This window comes from Macrobrachium rosenbergii, chromosome 8 (assembly GCF_040412425.1).
Source record: "Macrobrachium rosenbergii isolate ZJJX-2024 chromosome 8, ASM4041242v1, whole genome shotgun sequence".
Taxonomy (NCBI): Eukaryota; Metazoa; Arthropoda; class Malacostraca; order Decapoda; family Palaemonidae; genus Macrobrachium; species Macrobrachium rosenbergii.
The window spans coordinates 55,801,098-55,824,709 of record NC_089748.1 but is presented as its reverse complement, the minus strand read 5'-3'; the positions used below and the strand labels follow the sequence as shown (position 1 = coordinate 55,824,709).

The window sequence follows — 23,612 nt, the reverse complement described above, 5'->3', positions numbered from 1 at the left end:
TTTTATCTTCCTTATATATGTATATATATATATATATATATACAGTATGTATATATATATATATATATATATATATATATATATATATATATATATATATATATATATAACTATATATATATTTAGTCAATAATTACTCAAATATCATTTTAGGAACATATTTGTTTTGTTAACTTCAATTCATTTGACAAGGACTTCTGTTTTTCCTCGTTTCCACCCCCCCACCCCACCCCCACCCCCACCCCCCCTGCTGAGAGGCTGGGTGGGGGATAGTTTTATTCTCATAAGTCATTCCTACCCGTTTATTTGCCTTCTCGTTTAGTATCCTACCGTCTCCGCTCTTTGTCCTGAGAAAGACTCTTCTGCCCAAAACATTTTTAGCCTGTACCTAAGGTCACGCCTTGAGAGAAGTGTCTTTTGAAAGACCGCATTGTCCATTTATGTGGGCTCATCAGCCGCCTCTTGTAGGTCGTGATTTTCCGTGGCCACCGATTTTCCCATCCACAGACCTGTGTCTTGTTTACGAAAACTGTCTAAAGGAAATAACACCATTTGTCAAGGTTCGGAAAAGGGGATCTCGTTCTCCAGTGGGCCCTCATAAAAGTGTCAATCCCCTGTGTTTGCGTTTCCTCTACATCTGGTATCTGTCGTGTTTGTCGGCAGTCAGTCGCAAAGCTCCATAATTTTTAACTCTAGGGAAGTGATTTTATATATATATATATATATATATATATATATATATATATATATATATATATATTATATACTAATTATAATTTATATTTACATATAAATATGTTTAAGCAAATACCATAGCAAAATGACAAGCGGAAGTTCGGTACTAAACTTCTGCTTCTGCCTGTCGTGTTCCTGCGGTATTCGCTTCTATACTGAAGTCACGTGCATCTGCTGTGATTTATTAAGCATAAATTTATATCTATACATATACATATATTTATGTATATATACATTATATATATGTATTTATATATATATATGTGTATATGTATATGTATATGGTAGGTAATAAAATGGATGCTTCCAGGACGCCCTTTCAGTATACATTTCCTTATATTCCCCCATAATATTTTTTTTTTTTCTCCTTTCAAAAACATTTCCCCACTCTCTGGACCCTGTATGCTACCCACTACTCCTCTCTCTCTCTCTCTCTCTCTCTGTAAGCGCGGTCTTAGCTGCTTCCCGGAAGCGAATTTACCTGTGCGTGGATAATCTCACTAATGGTATCTTCAATGGGAGCCCATTGGCTTTGAATAGGAACTTTCATAGGGCGAATTCCGTGTTTTTTCCGGTTTGGATTTGAGAATCTCTCTCTCTCTCTCTCTCTCTCTCTCTCTCTCTCTCTCTCTCTCATAATTTAATAGTCTATTCAGTATTTTCTTTCAAACTGAGTCTCTCGATCTTATTAAAAGTTAGTTTATAGAGGTCAAGAGTGAGGCTTTTCGAAGTGGAATGAACCATAAGCATAATGTATACACACACACACACACACGTATATATTCCTATATATACATATATACATATACATATATATATATATATATATATATATATATATATATATATATATATATATATATATATATATATATATATGAATATAAGAAGGCCCATAAAATACTATTTAAACGTTGAAACCATATATTTCAGGGCACTTGCTTCTGTGCCCCTGTTCATACCATCGGAGCCTTAAGGCCACACCTTTATGTTTTGTATATATACCCTTGTAACATTTCTCTGTCCATATTCTAACCAGTGAACAGGGGCACAGAAGCAAGTGCCTGAAATATATGGTTTCAACGTTTAAATAGTATTTTATGGGCCTTCTTATATTCATATTACACTGTAGTATTACAGGAAAAGACATTCATACATATATATATATATATATATATATATATATATATATATATATATATATATATATATATATATATATATATATATGCGTTTGTGTGTGCAAGCGCATAATACCAAAAATCATCTGCTCCCTGTGAACTTATTTCGTCGTTAACTTTAAATACTCAAATAACAAACTGAAACAAATTCACTTACCACCAGAGATCATTAAAGATGAAATTTGACTTTTAAAAGTGCATATGTGTATAAATTGTAAGTTAGATTTAAGAAGGTTTTGGTTTAGCTGCTTTACTTTCCGAAGAGTGCATCCCGAAATTTAGGGATGTTGCCTTTCGGTGTCATTAAATGACTGTTGTCTGAGCTAAAGTCAAGTTCTGCCTCTCATATTTTGATCATGCCGCTCATATCTAATGTTGCTGTGTGGAAGTTTGTTGCTAAGATTACATCGGTTTGGTCAGCACCTTATTCCAGTTACTTTGAACTTACAGGGCATATATATAGTATATATATATATATATATATATATATATATATATATATATATATATATATATATATATATATATGTATATATATAATATATATATATATATATATATATAATATATATAATATATATACATGTGTATATATGTATGTTTATATATACATGTATATTATATAATATATTATATACACATATATATGAGTGTGTTCCAATAGAGTATAAGTTAAATATACAAATAAATGTGAGCAAAGTTTATTATTATTATTATAGTTTATTATTATTATTATTGTTATTATTATTATTATTATTATTATTATTATTATAAATTTGTTTCACGAGAGCATCGAGTTATATTCTGATACCCTAACCGGGTTCGTCTAAAGGATTTGTTACTGAATTAGAGTTGAAAACTGGGGCAAGGTAAAGAAAACAAAAGAATTGGACAGAGACGTGGTAAGAAACCGAAGATAAAACGGGATGAAAAAGTCAGATGCAGAAAGCAATACAGTTAGTTACCCCCCTTAGGATGGATATGAAGAGAAAAGTAGAATGGAAAAAGAAATACATGTTACTCCTAGCAGTGACAGATATTCCTGTTTAATACACGGAAGTGAAAATACTTTTTATGTACACCTTTGGCATAAATATTTTCAGTTATATTTATGTTAAATAGCTGGGTATTCGATAGCACTGTATCACTTTATGCGAATCCTTAGTACCCAGGCTAGTAGGGTCTTCCCTACATATACCATGTCTGCATAATAATATACCCAAGGCAGGGGCTCCTTCTCTCGTCACTCAGACGCCACCCAAGATTAAATGATGACCTTGAACTTAAGATAGAAAGAGTGTTTGGTAACTCATATTCTTCTTATTCGTCTTCTTATTCTTCCTTCATTGTCTTATGCATAGTCCTCTCGGGTTACTCTGGATAGAGGGTCGATCCCTCTTTTTTTTTTTTTTTTCTGTCCTTTATTTCGCATATAGTGGGCATGTTGTTGTATGTCCTTTTATTTTCTTCTGCTTTGTTGCAGTTTATTTTAAAATGTGTAGTGATGTCGGCGGTGTTTTATTTCTTTATCGGTTGTTTAAGCTTTCTTCATATTCTGCATTCTTGTCAACCTATTTTCGTTATAATAATTTTTTTTTGTTTTGTATAAAGTATTTATGCAGTCGTATCAGTGTTTAGCTCTCTCTCTCTCTCTCTCTCTCTCTCTCTCTCTCTCTCTCTCTCTCTCTCTCTCTCTCATGGAACAGTTTTCATCCTCCCTTTTTAGGGTAATTGCCTTAATCTTCAGCTGATGTCGTACAATTACGTATTCTTGTTAGTGCTGTAATTTGGTACTCGAAGTATCCAGGATATCGTATGTCACTTGGGAAGTCGATACATTGAAAGTATCGGGAATGATTTTATATTTATTCATCTTGAATTAATGACAACCTTTTCATCTTTAATAATGAGGATTCATGGAAATCAAGTTGTGGCAACTCTTTTTCATAAGGGTTTTATTAGTTAAGAGAGAACGCGGCATTGACTGTTTTCTCGATATAATATACAGTTAAGTTTCTTTTTTCACGAGGGTTTCATTTTAGGTTCATTAGTTAAAAGACTGAATGTGGCATTGATTGTTTTCTTGCTATCTCATGAAGTCATGTTTTTTTTATTTCAAATTGAAGCCTGATTTTTTTTGTTTCGGAATAAAGGAAATGGAGTATCTCATTTTTATTTTTAGAAAAACATTTCTTAGGAAGTTCACATTGCACAGCTATCATAGAGCCATTTGTCTGTCAAGAGGAAACTCAGCTGACACTGTTCTATTCTCGGATCATGATCATCTCGATGATTTGACTCGTTTTGGTTTCCTCGCGGGAGTTGGGGCGGGGGTGGAGGGTGGGGGGAATTGGTAAAACCCTTGGCCAAAACCTGTTAGGATTTCCTCGTGTTACTATGAATCATGGGACTTTTTCGTGAGGATAAGAGTCGGTATGTAGGTGCAAGGGATATAATTGAATTCTCTCATGAAACGAGTCATGTAGATTTTGCTTTTGAAAACTATGACTGGTTACAGTTTCATGTAACGATGGTGAGTATTCATTTTTGGCTTAGAGGTGTTTTCATTAACTTTTTTTTGACGTTACGAGTACAAAGCAAAGTTAACAGAAAGATTATACACACACACATATATATATATATATATATATATATATATATATATATATATATATATGTGTGTGTGTGTGTGTGTGTGTGTGTGTATATATATGTGTGTAATAGATATTATACATATGTATATATATGTACATTATTCAAATTAATTTCTTATATATACAGAAACCGTCCATTGTCCCCCCATTTCTCTCTCTCTCTCTCTCTCTCTCTCTCTCTCTCTCTCTCTCTCTCTCTCTCTCTGTCTTACGGAGATGACAGTATATGAAAACGCAGTACTTCTGAAACTAAATTATTATTGCGAAATAACTAGTGTTATGCTTTCTACCTTAGTTGCATGGACTTCGGGCACCTTAATATCCAGCGCCAGTAACTTCTACTGACTGGACTTTAATTTGCTGGATTCTTCCAGAATAAGGACTAGCCAGCGCCTTATTGCCCAGTAACAGCTTCGTGCAGTGCAGATCCTCTTGCAGATGCAGAATGGTTACCCGTACATTATCTCCCAGTAATAAAGGACTGACAAGAGTCATGTACGTAAGTACCGACTTAATGGTACTTATGTCTCATACTAAGAATCGTCCTGAACCGACCTCACAATATCACGAACAGGCCTCCCCCTCTGTTGTTAAAAATTTCAAGAAAATTCTCTCTCTCTCTCTCTCTCTCTCTCTCTCTCTCTCTCTCTCTTCTCTCTCTCTGAATTTACTGTAGGTCAGTTAGGTAATTATTTATTTATGTGATTGTTTTGCGTTATGATATTTTGGATAGGTTATCTATTTTTCTGGATAATTCTCCATTCGTTGCATTGGTCAGAGCATCGAAAGACCTTTTGTATGAGGCGAATAATGTAATTTGCTCTAAATGTATAGCTGCTTGTATGTTTGTGTGTATGTATGGCGTATAATCTTATACGATTGTTTGCATGTTGTAATTAAATACTCAATGTATAATTTTGAATTACGAAGCCACTTGAAAAGGGTAAACGGATTGCTTTCTCTTGTGTGTAGACAACCACGTAATCGAAAAGATTAAACTAAATTCCCGGCATTTTTGAAGTTGAAGAATCTTGTATGCCGAGATTACTGACGCGTGCTATTTATGTATCCCCCTAGAGTACTGACGTGGGATATTTATGCATCCTCTTAGATTACAGACGTGGGATATTTATGTATCTCCCTGGAGACGTTATTCATTATTTCCTCATTTTCAGTCAGAGGCAATTCTCAGTGAGAGATTGTCTGTCTTCGAGTGGAAGGACGAGTTATTATTATATAAAACTCAACTCTGGTATATCCAAGAGCCTTATTTATTTGATATTTATGCATCCTCTTAGATTACAGACGTGGGATATTTATGTATCTCCCTGGAGACGTTATTCATTATTTCCTCATTTTCAGTCAGAGGCAATTCTCAGTGAGAGATTGTCTGTCTTCGAGTGGAAGGACTAGTTATTATTATATAAAACTCAACTCTGGTATATCCAAGAGCCTTATTTATTTGATGAATGACAAGGCCTTTGTTAGTAAATATAGAAACTCTGTTTAGTATGATGACTGTAGTTGAGGTTTTGCGTTGTCAAGACAACTGCTTCTGGCGTACTGGGTTGTAAATGGGTTCGTATCATTTTCGTTGTCTTGTTTATGGAGGAGGAATTTAGTAATGATATTGTAGGTCTATTTTAAAATAATAGTTTACGGGTATCGTACATATAATATTAATAACTAGCGTTATTTTTTTTAATGAAGATACCTTTATGACGTTATTCAAAGATAATCACATTGTCTCTCTCTCTCTCTCTCTCTCTCTGTGGCGGTATTTATGTCTCAATATATGCCATGCTTGGCCATTATTCTTTATGAAATAACCAGCGTTATTTCATAATAATAATAATAATACGCAACAAGGGGCCTTATTCTAACATAATCTCTCTCTCTCTCTCTGCATCTATGCCTCAGTGTATGCAATGCTTGGCAACAACAACGTCCCTCCAAACTCATGTCAACGTTTGGCTGTCAATCTCAGAGAGCCGCCGATATCCATCTGTCAAGAGATCTGGTAGTTCATCTAACTTGACTAGAACGCAAATACCCCTCTAACAAGTGCGCATCAGATAAACTTAATCTTCTCGGCCAGTTAACAATTTTAAATCTTCTTGGCCAGTTAACAATTTTAAATCTTCTTGGCCGGTTAACAATTTGAAATCTTCTTGGCCAGTTAACAATTTTAAATCATCTTGGCCAGTTAACAATTTTAAATGGGCTTCACTTCGTTAGGTTACCGTAAGTAGTATAGAACGCCCTAGAATGTAATTTACAAAATTTTATTTTTTGCGTTTCATTTCAAATTGGTTCGTATGAAGGTGATGCAATTTCACTAAAGAAAGAGGGAGATGCGAAAAAAAATGTAACTAGGATGTATAGTGGCTACTACGAGCCAATACTTTGACGTGAAGCCTTCAGGGATATTTCTCAGAAAACTTGTTTAAAATTAAATTGAACTCGAATTAGTGTCACCGTATATAATCAGGACAGTAACAGCAGATGAAGGTGATATGGTACGGGAGTAAATATATCGGGTGCTCTAAACGGGAGATTTCTCAACAAACCGCGCTGTTATATAAGTAATATAAATTCAGAGATTATCCAATCTGAGAAAATCCTAGCGGTGCGAACCTTAAGAGATCATAATGGGGTTTTATGGTATGTAAATGGTATCCAGGGGATAAAAATGGGTCCGTGTTAGGTGCCCGAGTCAAATCAGGCTGTATGGTGAAAAGTCTACAGTCGTGGGGGTAGTGGATGGTCAAAGTGAGGAAAGGATTTTCATAGTATGTTGCCTTCATCAGCACGTGCTAGTGCTGTACATCTCAGTACAAGAGAGAGAGAGAGAGAGAGAGAGAGAAAGAGAGAGTTTAGGTTTAGTATTTGGTGATGCTATAGATTCATTTTCCATAATGCAGTCTGGTGTACATACATATATATATATATATGTATATATATATATATATATATATATATATATATATATATCTATATATATATATATATATATATATATATATATATATATACATACATATATATACATATATATACATATATATATATGTATATATATATACATATATATACATGTTTACAGTATATACTCTGTATATCAAGTGTCTCTCTTTCTGATCGGTTTCTTGCCTCGTGTAGCGTGGCTATGGTAAAAAAAAAAAAAAAAGATATGAAAAATAGTTCACTCATTCAAGACCAAACTTGGTTACTACGTTTCATTTCCTGTTTCAAGGTCATTAGTGTTGATCAGATAATTTTGAAGGCAATTACCTGTCAAGGGCAGTAGGATTTTGTGCACTTCTTTTTTTGTTACTCGTTCGTTTTCGGTATTTATGAAATTCATTAAATCTAGGCAGTCATAGTGTAGGAAATCAATCAGTTTCAGTGTTCATAGTAGTTATTCGCTATTTCCCAGGCAATTTTACTCCAAAGAATAAAGATTGAATTTCGTCAAGAACACAGCATGCAGATGTCACGACCTCATGAGTAATCTTCATAATTCACTTCTATACCGGTTATGATGCAGTTTGGTTCAGTTCAGTTCAGTTCATAGGTATTGCTTTTGTATCGGCACATCCTGATCACATCCTGGGTCCTCATTTCTGAACCTTTCTTAATTTATTTATTTATTTAATTTTTTTCTTGATTCTGAGCTCTTGTGCCTTAGCTTCCCAATTTTTTGCATTTGCCTCTCTTCTTTTTATTCTTTTTATTGTAGCTGTAGCATTTATTCTTTCTCCGCTTAGTTCCTTGCCTTATCGCCTCCACCCCACCCACTCCACTATTCCTTCCCATTCCCCCCTTCTCTCTCTCTCTCTCTCTCTCTCTCTCTCTCTCCCATAAGTAATTTTGTTGCCTGGCGGTGTTTTCTTGTTTCTTCTCTAGCTCTCTCTCCAGAGAAGGGGATCTCTCTCTCTCTCTCTCTCTTTCTCTCTCCTCTCTCTCTCTCTCTCTCTCTCTTCTCTCTCTCTCTCTCTCTCTCGTAAGTAATTTTGTTGCCTGGCGGTGTTTCTTTTTTTTTTTTTTTTTTTCTCTCCAGAGAAGGTTATTGCGGTCTGGTTTTTGCTGGTTTTAGCTTGTTTGAAGCAGAGGCCATGAATAGATTGTTGTTTCGGAAAAAGATGCCTGCTTCATTTGGTTTGCGGTGTGCGGTTGTTTGTGCCTCTCCAGGTGATGTGATGCTTCATCTGCTAGTCATTCAGTCTCCTTTCCAAGTTTTTTTTTTTTCAAAGCTTAGCTTTTTTCCTTTTTTCTTTATAAAGCTTAGCTGTTTTGGCTTTCTTTTTTCTTTTTTAAGCTTAGCTGGTTTGTTTTTCTTTTTTCTTTTTAAAGCTTAGCTGTTTTATTTTTATTTTTTATTTTTAAAGCTGAGCTGTTTTATTTTTCTTTTTTCTTTTTAAAGCTTAGCTGTTCTGTTTTTATTTTTTTCTTTTTAAAGATGAGCTGTTTTGTTTTTCTTTTTCTTTTTAAACCTTAGCTGCATTGTTTTCTTTTTTTTCTTTTGTAAAGCTTAGCTGTTTTGTTTTTCTTTTTTTCTTTTTCTAAAGGTTATCTTTTTTCTTTTTAAAGCTTACCCGTTTTGTTTTTCTTTTTTTTTAAGCTGAGCTGTTTTGTTTTATATTTTTCTTTTTAAAGCTTAGCTGCTTGGTTTTTGCTTTTTTTCTTTTTAAAGCTGAGCTGTTTTGTTTTTTTTTTCTCCTTTTTAAAGCTTACCTGTTTTTTTTTTTTAAAGCATAGCTGTTTTGTTTTTTTTTTCTTTTTTTAAAGCTGAGCTGTTTTGTTTTTATATTTTTCTTTTTGAAGCTTAGCTGTTTTGTTTTTATTTTTTATTTTTAAAACTTAGCTGTTTTGTTAATCCTTTTTTTTAAACCTTAGCTGTTTTGTTTTTTTTTTTTCTTTTTAAAGCTGAACTGTTTTGTTTTTATTTTTAAAGCGTAGCTATTTTATTTTTCTTTTTTCTTTTTAAAGCTGAGCTGTTTTGTTTTTGTTTTTTTCTTTTTAAAGCTTAGCTGTTTTGTTTTTCTTTTTTCTGTTTAAAGCTGAGCTGTTTTGTTTTTCTTTTTTAAAGCTTAGCTGTTTTGTTTTTTTTTCTTTTAAAGCTGAGCTGTTTTGTTTTTATTTTTTTCTTTTTAAAGCGTAGCTGTTTTGTTTTATTTTTTTATTTTTTAAAGCTGAGCTGTTTTGTTTTTATTTTTTAAAGCTTAGCTGTTTTGTTTTTTCTTTTTAAAGCTTAGCTTTTTTTTTTTTTTCTTTTTACAGCCTAGCTTTTTTTTAAAGCTTAGCTCTTTTGTTTTTCTTTTTTCTTTTTAAAGCGGAGCTGTTTTGTTTTTATCTTTTTCATTCTTAAAGCTTAGCCGTTTTGTTTTATTAAAGCTTAGTTGCTTTGTTTTTCTTTTTTTTAAGCTTAGCTGTTTTATTTTTATTTTCTTCTGAGGTTTCATTGGATATGTTTTATTCTAGTATTTTATTGCGGTGTAGGTAAGCTATTACATACACCGCAATAAAATCCTCTGCGGTCTTTTATTTTAGTCTTTATATAGAGACATATTATCTTGTCTTATATTGAGAGAAATATTGTTTTATCTTTTATTGAGAGAAATATTGTTTTATCTTGTATTGAGAGAAATATTGTTTTATCTTTTATTGAGAGAAGTATTGTTTTATCTTTTATTGAGAGAAATATTGTTTTATCGTTTATTGAGAGAAATGTTGTTTTCTCTTTTAATTGAGAGAGATATTGTTTTATCTTTTATTGAGAGAAACATTATTTTATCTTATTGAGAGAGATATTGTTTTATCTTTTAATTGATAGAAATATTGTTTTATCTTTTATTGAGAGAAACATTTTTTTTTCTTTTATTGAGAGAGATATTGTTTTATCTTTTAATTGAGAGAAATATTGTTTTATCTTTTATTGATAGATATATTGGTCATGCCTAAGGTTCGTCTGTATTTATTTGCAAAAAAAAAAAAATTATCTTCTGTCAAATTGACAGGAAGAGAAAGTGATAAGGTAGTTCATATTCTTCCAGAGGAAAAAACAGATTTCACTGATGTTAATCGTAGGGGTAAGCAGATATGTTTACTCACACACGTCCGTACAGAGGAGCGACCCTTCGTTTTTCATCCAAGGGAAGGATGAAGGTTGTTTTTCCACGGGATAAGCAAGTCAGATTACAGGGAAAACTCCAATCAGATAAGTCCGGACGTCAGTTCTGTTGTCGACCTACTGGTGAGGAGAAAGATTCTAACGGAAGAATCCTCTCTCTGTAGTTTTGTTTGCTCATAAAATCTCTCTCTCTTCTTCTCTCTCTCTCTCTCTCTCTCTCTCTCTCTCTTCTCTCTTCTTCTTTCTTCTTCTTCTTATTATTATTATTATTATTATTATTATTATTATTATTATTATTATTCATGATTTCGGAAAAAATAGAGAGACACTTTCTTATTTCCAAGTGACGTAAAAGTTGCGTATGAATAAAAGCGTTTAAATGATTTTACTGTTGTTCCTAATAAATGAACAAGGAAAAACCATTTATTATTAACCATAGAATATGGCTGGAGAAGAAAAGGAATGATAAAATAAAAACAAACTTAGTTTTTCAAAGATAACTAGAAAATGCCCGTCCAGAGCTCGGTAGCAGGCTGTTCCCTTATATAGAGTCCTGCCTTCGGCTACTTAAAATTAAGCTTCTTTTGAACCACTGGCACTCCGCTTTTAGTTGTTACTGTTTTTGTTTGTTTGTTTGGCTCCGTCATTTTTGTTTTCATATGTATTATTTGGTCTATTGAGTTGGTAGTTACTCAATTATTCATATAATTTTCCCTTATTGTGCCATGTACATCCTCTACCATTCCTCTACCATATTGATTTAAGTTTAAATAAGAAATTCCTTCATTTCTTTTTACATCAAGTGAATTTGTTGTTCCAGCCTAGGAATTATATGCAAATTGTATTTTAGCGTAGTTATATCGGTGCAAAAATATATAGCATAGAATTCCCTTGAAATTATATCGTGGTTTACTTGGAAAGAAATTTTTTGTGTCGGAACTTAATTTTGAAACTTGAATTACCTATCATTTTCAGTGGCCAAGCAAACTAAAAATAATTTTCTGAAAATATAATTAAACGCGCGTTGGTACTGGGGTCGTTAATTGGAGCCAAATCATCAAAAATTCGATTGAAATTTGGAATATGTACTTGTTGGTTAAGAATATCACCGTGTTGAGATAAAAGGTAAAGTTATCCAGCACATTTCATGCATTGCTGGTACGTTGATATGTCTGAAATAATTAGGAGGTGCATTAATTACTAATTTTTTTTATTAATTTTCAGATCAAAATGGGGTAGTATAAAAACAAGGATTAAATTTCCCACATACATTCATGTTAAAGACCTGATATCGTTCTTCGATTAATTGTAATTTTCTCATTATCGTTAATATTGTTAAATACGACTTTTTTTCTTTACATTTTCAGAACAACAAATGTATTTAAGCAATATTAGTCGCAGTTACAGGCTATGATGTAGTTGTATGACAATACGTCCATAAAGAAAGAAAATCAGTGTAACTCTGATATACGTCAAACTAGTCATTACATTTTTTTTTTTAATTCAGAAACATCAGGACCAACATGATTCAGTTGACGACTCAGTCATATACCACGAAGGGATGCCAAGAAACGTTTTATTTATCTTCTGGGAAAGGTCCGACCTTAAACCTTGCCAACTGTTTGTAGCTTTTTGACCATTATCTTATTATTATTGAGTTTTTGCTGTCTTTGGGAGGGAGATTTGTTGAAATTTGTCATTGCTTACGGTTGATGCTGGCAATATATATTTTTTCGGTTTGTCTATAATTTATCTGTGCGTGTGTGTTTTACAGTATAAAGTTCATCTGCACAATTCGATAAAATATCAAGCGAAGGAACAAAATATAAATTCTATCTGTGTGTGCGTGTGTGTGTGTTTTAAGTATAAAGTTCAAATGCACAATTCAATAAAATGGCACGTGAAGGAACAAAATATAAATTCTATCTGTGTGTGTGTGTGCGTTTTAAGTATAAAGTTCAAATGCACAATTCAATAAAATGGCAAGCGAAGGAACAAAATTAAAATTCTATCTGTGTGTGTGTGTATGTGTTTTAAATATAAAGTACAAATGCACAATTCGATAAAACGGCAAGTGAAACAGAGGAACAAAATATAAATTCTGTACGACATGAGATCTGATGGTGGTAACAGTAATACAAACAGATATCCTTGGCTCGTGTAACACGAGTGTGTTCGTCGTAGATGTATCTCTATGTGGTCTTTCTTTTGTTATGCCGTTGCTTTCTCTGCACCGAGATCGCTGGGAAATACTGGTTCCTCTCACAACACTTCATAGCTCGGAAGAGGTGACCACTTACGAGCTAATGAAAAGAACTTGCTTATTTTTCGTTATTTAGTTTGACGGAATGGCAGTTTGTTTTTTCTCTGTAAGTGAAGGTCTTGATGGAATGGCACTTTTTCGTTTTGTTTTTATTTTCATGAATGAACTTAAGGTCACTGGGACCAACGACGCAATTCTTTCTTTAGGCCAGGCCTTGAAAAGAAAATACAGAGGGTATAATCCCCGAAGAAGTGATGACTTCTTAAACAGGCCGAAACTGTGAAAAAAGTGCTTGGACCGGCCTCACTTTGGAGTGGATACAGGTTTCTAGGTTTTGGGACTGAAGAAATATTGGGGCTTGCCCATCTGAACGAGGTGGAAAGACCAGTGTAAAACGTAGGAACGAGTCATACTCACTTGTTACCTTTGTGGCTCTGATATTGATTGTTTTGAGTTGTTCGTAGACTGTCCTTATATTTTTTAAGTTCAGATTTCAGTTATGGCGACACTTTGAGTATTACAATATTTACGTTGCCAAGAAACTGAATGTAACAATATTTATGTTGCCAAGAAACTTTGAATATTACAATATTTATGTTGCCAAGAAACTTTGAATATTACAATATTTATGTTGCCAGGGAACTTTGAATATTACAGTATTTATGTAGCCAAGAAAATGAATATTACAATATTTATGTTGCCAATTAAACAACATTAAAGAAAAAGATAAATGTACCATGAAGCGTATGTATAAGCATTGAAAGTGATGGTTAAAGGAATGAAGAATAAGTTGGCTAATAACAGGAATTAAGCAAAGGAAGATTGCATACTAAATGGAATTTTAATGTTTAAGGGCGGTTATCCAATATTTTCTCAGCCGACTAGGAGGACAAAATTACGTCATAACACTAAAATATGAATACAATAGATATATTTTCAGTTTCCGTTTAGTTGTTATATTGGTATGTCATAGTAAAAGACCATTCTTGGGTGTAAAAGGTGGTGCAGCGATATGGCTGAGTGGTCAAGAGCTTTTTTTTCGACTGTTTATAGTTATTTCTAAATTAAAGGCCCAGGTTCGAATCCTTTTTGTGTAGAAGCTCCAATCAGTTTTAATATCTTTTGGGTGTAAGTTATTCCCAAGGTATAGGAAATTCTATGGTAAGAGATAACGGTGTTTGTAGCTTAATATCACACACACATGTGTGTATATACGTATATATATGTATATAATATATAAATTGGCTTCGTGTTGCCGATCTTAGTTCACGAAATTAGTTCCCCTTTGTTGCCCACCATCCCTCACAGTTGTAAAATGTGTGCTTGTGTAGTGTCTGTCAGTCAAGAGAAAGGTTTTGAGAGATCTTTCCTAGATAGTGACCCCCAAGGGATTTTAGCCCAGTAGGTATCCACTTTTGGGGCGTGTTTAGTACAAGGCCGTTGGGGATTACCATAAAAACATAAACAAAAGACTGTAAATATCATGAAGATAATGACACCCAAGAAATATTGGTCCTAGATAACGACCCCCAAAAACCCTTGGGGGTCACTATCCAGGAAAGGTCCGTTTTGAGACAACCAACCTCATCCCTAAGTACTGCCTGAAAAACAGGAAGCTGTACTCTTCCGGCGATGCACCCTCCAAAGGGGAAAGGGAATTTGGTGAAAAAAAAAGTACATACTGTGTTTTGTGTGTTTTATGAAGGCTCCAAGAGCAGATAACTTAAAATCCAATTTGAAAACGAAAGAAGGGGGAAGAAAAAGGAGTGAACTTGAACCCAGGAGAAAACAGTCAACACTCCTGGAAAGAATAGAATTAATGTTATCGGTATCAGAAGTGAATAGATTAAAAACAATATTTTAAATTGTAAAAGATGAAGATGCTTTTTATCCCAATTATTTATATGCTTAAGAACTGTTAAGTAGAAGAATGCTTGAAAAGAAACAACACGCTGACTGCTCTAGTTATACTTTCTTTGCATCTTTTTCAAGGTCACCCCCACATGACGTCAAGTCAAACCGAAATAACACTAAAATTTATCCGGATTTCCTCCGAGACCCGGATCTCGTTATGTGTCGCAGATTATCGCAGCGGCTTTTATTAGGATTTAGTAACGTGGACTGGTACTTCATTTTACTTTCATAAACATGTACATCATTACGGGATCATGAGGTTAATGGGAATGCGCGCTTACCTGTTTTGCATCCTCGAATAGACTTGGGGGAAGATTTGATTACTCAGGCATGCGGATGAGAGCCAGGCATTATGTGGCCTTGAAACTGAATTATGTTCCAAATTAGGTAAACAGCGAAAGAGCTGAAACTGGAAATTTATATTCATTATGATTTGCATATGTCTATATATATATACATATATTATATACTCGTATGTATATATATACGGATGCAATATAGTATATTACATATTGCTGAAAAATTTCAGTTCTCACTTGTATGATAGCAAACGTGTCATTTCTTTTCAATGTAGTAGTAATGGCTAAGTAATGGTTTGTCAACGCGAGCCCCAACATCTGAAGAGATTGCATGAAATACCGCTTTATCCCTCCCCCCGCCTTTTTTTTTTTTTTTTTTTTATTATTTCCATACATTTTTTTTTTACCTTGGCAAGAAACATGAGAACCTCTAGTTAAAGGCTACTCTGTAAAGTGCCTTTGGAAGTTTTCGTGGAAGAAAGTTATATTCTTTGAAAAGTTCGTCCGCTGGATATTCTCGTTTTTCCTTTTTTTTTTCTCTCTTCTCGTTTCCAGGAAGTTTCTTCCTCCAATGATTCTCTCTTTAAGGAATGATCCCGCCAAGTTCTTGGAATGTCCATCAAGAGATTAGATTTTTGAAGCGGGTAAGGTAGTGAGGTTGGTGCCATTCTCCATTTCACCTTTTTGTATTGGCTAAGACAGTGTTTTAAAAGAAAAGTGATGGTTTTTGACTGTGTATTAGTACAAAATAATAATATCGAGCTCCTTTTTATCTACTTTAGACTGTATTGAGAAGGCCTTATAAGTACATTTATTAAAACTTCATTGTGTAATAGGAAAGGAACAAAATACCGTGTACTTGTTTGTGCAAACTGGGTATTTTCATTAGTTAGTTCATTACAAATTTAATGAAGAGATCTGCTGATGTAGTGAATATTTTGAAAAGTTGTTGGGTGTGGGTGTTAATTTAGAAGAAAGGTAGATTTGAATGATGCACGAGTGGTAGAGGAAGCCTGTAGAAAACTGGAAAGACTATAGTGGTACGGTGGTGATAAAGTGAGTTGCTGACTAGGGTTTGTAAGGTAATTCCAGATGAGGGGCAAAGTTCCAGAGGCATGAATTAGAGATATAACTGTCCTTACAGTAAGAGTAAACTTGATTAAGGTAACTGTAAAAATGATATGGGCACAAGAACTTGCGCAGCAGGATTTTGCTTGCAAAACTAAGACAGGCGACACATTGATTGTTGAGGAAAGAGCAGTTTTGTCTTAGAAAATGACGAGTGAATTAAGTGTTTATTGTGAAAAAGTTGCGTAAGAAGTTCGAGAATAAAGAGAAAAGGCTTTTTATGTTACAAATGGAAGAAATTTCCATAGATGCATGGTATAGGTGGCTGAGGATGAAGTAGAAGTTAATTTGGTGAGACCTATTAAAGCTTGTATGATGGAGGCGAGGTGAGTGTCAGCATTTCTAGAAAGAATGATTGACTGGATTGATGTGAAAGTAGGTCTGAAAAAAAGGTCTCTATTGTTATTTAACGAGAAGTCAGAGAAAAGAGATGTAGGTCAGACTTGTGGAATAAGAAAGGGGATTGTGATTGGAGTGTGGAGTGACTGCTTGTAGAAGGTAATTTTGATTGGAAATAGTAGAGAGAAACTGCAGAGACTGGCGAAACAGTTCGAAGGTAAATGTAAGAGGATAAAAGTGAGCGTGGGCATAAAGCAAGTTATGAGGGTAAATGGAAATGAGGAACACACAGTAATATACGAGTATGTTAAAATTTTTGGAATGTTAAAATGGAATGAAAGGAGGGTTGTTGGTTGCCATTTATAGATTTAAAAAAAATAGATGTCGTGTGTGATTTAAGGAAAATAGGGTTGAAGCTGTAACGATGAACTATGTGTGTATGGTATATACAGAGTAAGAGTGATTGAATGGGTGATAAATGGGAGACACAGAGAAGTTAAACAGTTAGGAAAAGTGTGTTTAAGTGTTAAAATGAATTGAAAGCTGGGTTGTTGGTTGTCCCTTATAAAATGATGAAAATAAACGACGCATGTGATACAAGGAAAAACGGTTGGAGTTGTAACGATGAATATATATATATATATATATATATATATATATATATATATATATATATATATATATATATATATATAGAGAGAGAGAGAGAGAGAGAGAGAGAGAGAGAGAGAGAGAGAGTAGCAAAGCGGCTAGCAAAACTGAACTGGGTCAAAGTGTTTTTTAAATCGTTTGATCACGGGAAGATCATGGAGGCACTACTGTTGGTAGGGAACCTGTCATCCGGAAGCAATGGGAGGAACTTACATCACTGAAGAGGTATTCGAACAGAAGGACTTAAATATCCAGGAGACTTGGGGAGTCCGTAAAATATGAAGGTGGATTGTACGTTTGTAAATGTATGACACATGAAATGTTGTGGAAGTTAAATTAAATATATATATATATATATATATATATATATATATATATATATATATATATATATATATATATATATATATAGAAATAGAAAATAATCAACACACAATCACCTGTGGAACAGAAATAGTTTCTGACTCATCAGGGATCAGAACCAGGTCTTTTCAATTGCATATGGCGCCCACTAGGCCATACAAGTGGGCAGCGCCCTTGCCTTCAATTGAAAGACCTGGGTCTGATCGTGATGTGAGTTAGAAATATACTGTGTATATGTATGTATATATATATATATATATTATATATATATATATATATTATATATATATATATATATATATATATATATATATATATATATATATATATATAATATACAAAAAGTGTTCATTGATTTCGGGTATGAGAGTTTATTTATACATATATTATGAAATCGTGACTACACACAAAAAACACCTAAAATATATTAACTGCATATTTAAGCAAAGAACCATTCAATTACGAGCGTAATTTGACATGTCATTACAGCTCTTTTAATTAATTACAGAGCCACTGACCTAATAGTTATTGACAGCATGTTCATATAAATGATAATTTATACCCGTGTTTGACTGTATATCATTAATCTTTTTTTCTTTTCAGGTATTGAAACTACTGCATACGTTCGTAATTACTCGTAAGTATATCTGATATGAATTGCGGTGAATTGATATTTATTAGAAAATTTTTATACCAGTTACTATTTACTTAATTATGGAGAGGCTTATTATATTTTCCTTTTTCTACGAATAGAATCTTTTAATAAAAATGTCAGGATTGCTAGTGAAATTTTGCCGTAAAAATGTATATTTTTAGCAGCATGGACTCTCTCTCTCTCTCTCTCCAGACCAAATGTCACTGAATTAAAAAGGTAAAAAAAAAGTCTGAATTTTATTTCTATGCAATGGACGGACATGGCTATGCCTTTTGACTCCGGCGAAATTCATTAAAAGTTTTGATGATAATTGCGTCCGGCGTATAATGAGGTCTAGATAAAAAATTAGGTTGTGTTTTGATCTGCAATTAGAGCAGTTGCTTTTGCTTGTTGACTGTTCTATGTAAAAAATTTCTATGTAAAAAAGTTATTAATGGATTGTGTAAGTTTGCTGGCATCCATGTCAAAGCATTCGGTTTTAATCTATATGAAAATGCCCATTCACAAAGGATTGTCCGGCTTATTTTGAGGATGTAGAGTTAATGATTTTGTTGGTTATTTTTTAAAATTTTTTGTACCTAGCAAATTCATTTGTTTGTATCTATCAGATCTGAAGATTTAATCTAGCAAAATATTCCTCTAACATTCATTCAGTCTCCTATTACTTTTGCCCTTTTACAGAGGAATAATTGCTCATCTTAGGAACCTTTCCCTCTTCCAGACACACCTTACACACCCTGGCCAGCCACTTAATCACACATTCACCTTTCCACTACATCTCATTCATAATCCCATTTTTCAGCCTCTCTGCTGACCTCCTTACCTCCATAGCTGCAACTTCCAAACGTATTCTCAAACTTGCTCCAACCCCTTCCACTCTTGCATCATCCAGCTCTGCATTGTGCTATCAGAATCAGCAGATCCTCGAAATACTCACTCCATCGGCACGTGACAGCTCTCCATCGGCCCTGTTTTATTCTGAGATTCATTTGCTCATTATTTTTCACTCTGTATTTACCTTCTCCCTCCTTTTATTATGTGGCTTATTTTTCTCTCACCTTCTGAGCCACTTTACTGATCCTCGTGTACTTGCAGTTATCTTCCCTTTATCTTGCAATAGCACTTCAGATATATATATATATATATATATATATATATATATATATATATATATATATATATATATTTATATGTATATATATATATATATTTATATGTATATATATACATACATATATATATATATATATATATATATATATATATATATATATATATATATGTATTATATTATGGTGTTATATGTGTGGTGTATGTATATTATGTACATGCTTACGCGCATATGTGTGCATACATATATATCATACGTTAACTTTCATTTTAAAATTTAGAGGGAAATGAAAACGACCCTAATACAGTTATAGAATTGTAGTCGTTATGTATCTCCGAAATAAGCTCTTCACCCGCCAAGTCGTGCATTGTGTTCCCTATTACGGTAATGATTAGTTGGAATTAAGGAGATTTACGGTACTTTTTATAATCGTGGAATGTTAATCCCTGTTATTATGGGATTATGATGACGATGACGATGGGATAGATTTTGTTGTTATGTTTCAGACAGTTGGGAAACTTAAAGGAATAGTTTCAAATCTTGAAAAGGAGAATAATAACATAATAAAGGAATTAAAATTAAAATGTAATGTTGAAACTTGATGGACTTTTATGATAGAATACTTGTGGTAAGATTATTAGAATTAGACGCAGATGACATGAGAAGAGCCACTTGTGTATGTAATAAAAATTCTTGAGCATTTTCGTACATGTGTTGTATAAATAACAATAACAGATGCACACCAAATTCAGTTTGAAGTGTTAAGTTCAGCGTCGAATATTTGCAATGGAAATCCTCAGGCTTTACCAACTTATCCCCAGATATATCTGTCATTAATGTTGAGCAAAGAGGATCGTAGGAAGGATCAAGAATAGAAAAGGCTATAGGAAACATCAATATTGAAAACAACGGACAAAGCGCATTTTGAAAAGTTATTATGTTCAATGAAATTCCTCCAGGGATTTTTCTTAAGAAAAGATTACTCGGTGTTTAGCAATAACTGAAATTGATTATTATTATTATTATTATTATTATTATTATTATTATTATTATTATTATTATTATTATTAAATTTCAACAACAAAATTGCATAGGATAAAACTGTCTCTTCACACTCCATTTATCACTGAATGCTTAAACATTCACATTCACTTTCTTGCCCCTCCCCTAGAGATGGCATTGACTTTTTAGAAATTCTTTACGCATGTACAGGCTTCCTTTATGTCCGGATTTTTTATGTAATTTTTTTTATTTATTGTTCTAAATGTCACCCTGCACCCCTTGATAACCCTGGCTCTCGTTATTGAACAACCGGTTTGTTCAGCTTCAGCCAAGATTGCGTAGAGCCAGTAGAATGAAGCTGGGCCGCTTTTCCGAAACGCTGCGGATAAAAATAAACTTAACAGCCATTCATTTAAAAAGGTAATCATTGGGCAGACCAATATGACGTGTGTGTGATCAATGAAACCGTTTATATTAAAACTGGCGTGTTCTGAAATGCAATTTAGGCGCAGAGTTACACGTGCTCGAGTTAAGTGTGGAAGTGATGTGAAATTGGAGGAACCGAGGCTGCTGATGAGTGGTCGACCTTGAAAGTTATCTTCTTTTTTTCATTGATTTTTTTTTTCTCATTCTTGGTCCACATACCCTTCTCTTCAGTTTGGTTTCCTGTTGATAATCAGGCCTAGAGAGAGAGAGAGAGAGAGAGAGAGAGAGAGAGAGAGTGAAGTGATGGTTTTGGACATGGTCGCAGTTGAATTTTACGAAGAATTTACATTCTCTCTCTCTCTCTCTCTCTCTCTCTCTCTCTCTCTCTCTCAAGTAAGTTGTAAAGATAAACCATGAACCAGTTAATGAATCTAAGGTCATACCACCCACTTCTTTGATGCATATAAATTGTTTAATTTGCGTATACTCTGTATTACACATGATAGCTGCCATATTCACTTAATTGTAACCATTTCATTAAGTTTTCGGTTAGGCGTATTTGTTGACTCTTACAGACTATTCTGTTCATCATTTCGGAGGCGTCAGCAGTTTTCTCATGGAAAACTACAGAAATGTCCTTTTTTTTTTCTTTTTGAAGTTAGTCTTGTTCACATGTTTTTCTTTTTGAACGAATATAATTTGACATGAAGTAAATAAGAACGCTGGCCTTGCGCAGAGCTGACATCCTTTCGTGTTAACCTTCTTGATGACAGTCTAATAAAGGTGACGAAGGGAGGCCGTTATTTTACTTCCTTATTCATTTAAGTGTTGCTCAGGGTTAAAAGATCTAATATATAATGATGAAGATATATACATATATATATATTATATATATATATATATATATATATATATATATATATATACATACATACATACATACATACATACATACATACATACATACATACATACATATAATGAGCAGTTTTACAGGATGAAGATTATAAGTTGTAAGCATTATATTTACAGATAATATTTAGTCGTTCGCATTCATGCATACATATACATACATACATACATACATACATACATACACACACACGCACACACATATCCATGTATATATATATATATATATATATAATTATTTATTTATTTATTTATTTAAACATATCAGATATACTTGTATCTATTGCCTATTTGCTGGAATTTTTTGTACGTAAACACTCCAGGTTACCTTGGTAAGATTGTCTGACAAGAATGATAACGAGAATAAAGGCGTCCCCCGAAGTAAGGGGAGACAGTGCCATGTAATAATAGATGATTATTGACTGTTTATATTTATTGCACTTCCTGGCACTTGAAAAGAATTTATTGCTAGGCCGAAGGTCAAGTATCATTATGTAATTTTGCGAAGCAGTTCATCACAGAATTTAAATATACTTAGGAACTTTCCAATTTATTGTGCGTGGTCAGGGAATACCTTTGGCACAGTTTTTATTATGCTGTAACTAACATTGCCAATGCCCTCTGTATTTATCTTGCCCTCCTTAAATATTTACTATTAATATACTTTACTGTGCCCCTTAAACGCAAGGTGGTTTGGTATTAAATACTTAGTGGGCCCTGGTACTTAGGATGACCGGAATGATCGGTATGAGGATCAGCTCCTGGTAAGTGATTCTTAGATTTTTTAAAGATAACACTGAATTAGGTGTAAGGAGACAGGTAACTGGAAGGGTTATAAAAAATAAAAATGGGTCCACACTTGTGGTTGTAAAAGTGAAGATATTTGTGGTGGTACTTTGTACAACTACAAAAGCTGTTTGAATGTTTGATAGAGGCCAATTTTTGTTCTAGGAGAATAGAAGCTGAAAAAGGAGAAAAGACATTGGTATCCAACTCCTGTTAGTTTTCTGAAAAGAAAACTATTGTGCCGGCTTTGTCTGTGCGTTCGCACGTTTTTCTGTCCGCCCTTAGATCTTAAAAACTACTGAGGCTAGAGGACTGCAAATTGGTATGTTGATCATCCATCCTCTATTCATCAAACATACCAAATTGCAGCCCTCTAGCCTCAGTAGTTTTTTTTATTTTAGTTAAGGTTAAAATTAACCAAAATCGTGCATCTGGAAGCGATATAGTCCAAGCCACCACCAGGCCGTGGTTAAAGTTTCGTGGGCCACTGCACATACAGCATTATACCGAGACCACCGAAAGATAGATCTATTTTCGGTGGCCTTGATTATACGCTGTACAGAAAACGATTGCGCCGCAGAAACTTCGGCGCAGTTTTTACTTGTTTAAGTAATGTTGTTAACTTTTAAAAGAGGGAGAGTTCTTGGTTGCCGAAGGCGGGGTTGAGTGAGAAAGATAAGACTGCCGAATCGGACAATACGATGTTAATTAGTCTTGTGTGCATAATTATAGATATAATCTCTAGAAGAAAAATTATAAATATAATCTCTAATAAAAATTGAAGATTTACTCTGTTTATTCGTTTAGTGATTTTATTGTAAATGATAAATCATCCATAACGAAAAAAAATAAATAAATAAAAACGCGATGCGTGTGTGTGTGTTTATGTTTATGTATAAAAGCATGAAATTTCACTGTCAAGAGAACTCTCTCTCTCTCTCTGTGTAATGAAACAAGAGGGAGGACCAACTGGTACTGGTACCGGTAAAATTCATCACGGATCTCTTTAAGAGTCGGGAATTAATTACTGACCCTTCGGATTTATCTTGGAGAGAGAGAG

The 23,612-nt window shown here is 33.6% G+C and overlaps 1 long non-coding RNA gene across 2 annotated transcripts in view; it reads left to right on the top strand.

Annotated features, from left to right (window-relative positions):
* The window catches only part of LOC136840886 (uncharacterized), a 358,486-nt gene that overhangs the window by 282,793 nt on the left and 52,081 nt on the right, over positions 1-23,612 (top strand). The window contains exon 3 of one of the 2 annotated variants that reach the window (XR_010853772.1): positions 18,264-18,297. The exons of the other annotated variant lie outside the window; for it this stretch is intronic. This is a non-coding gene — a long non-coding RNA (uncharacterized lncRNA). The remainder of the gene's footprint in view (positions 1-18,263; positions 18,298-23,612) is intronic. 2 annotated transcript variants of the gene reach the window in all.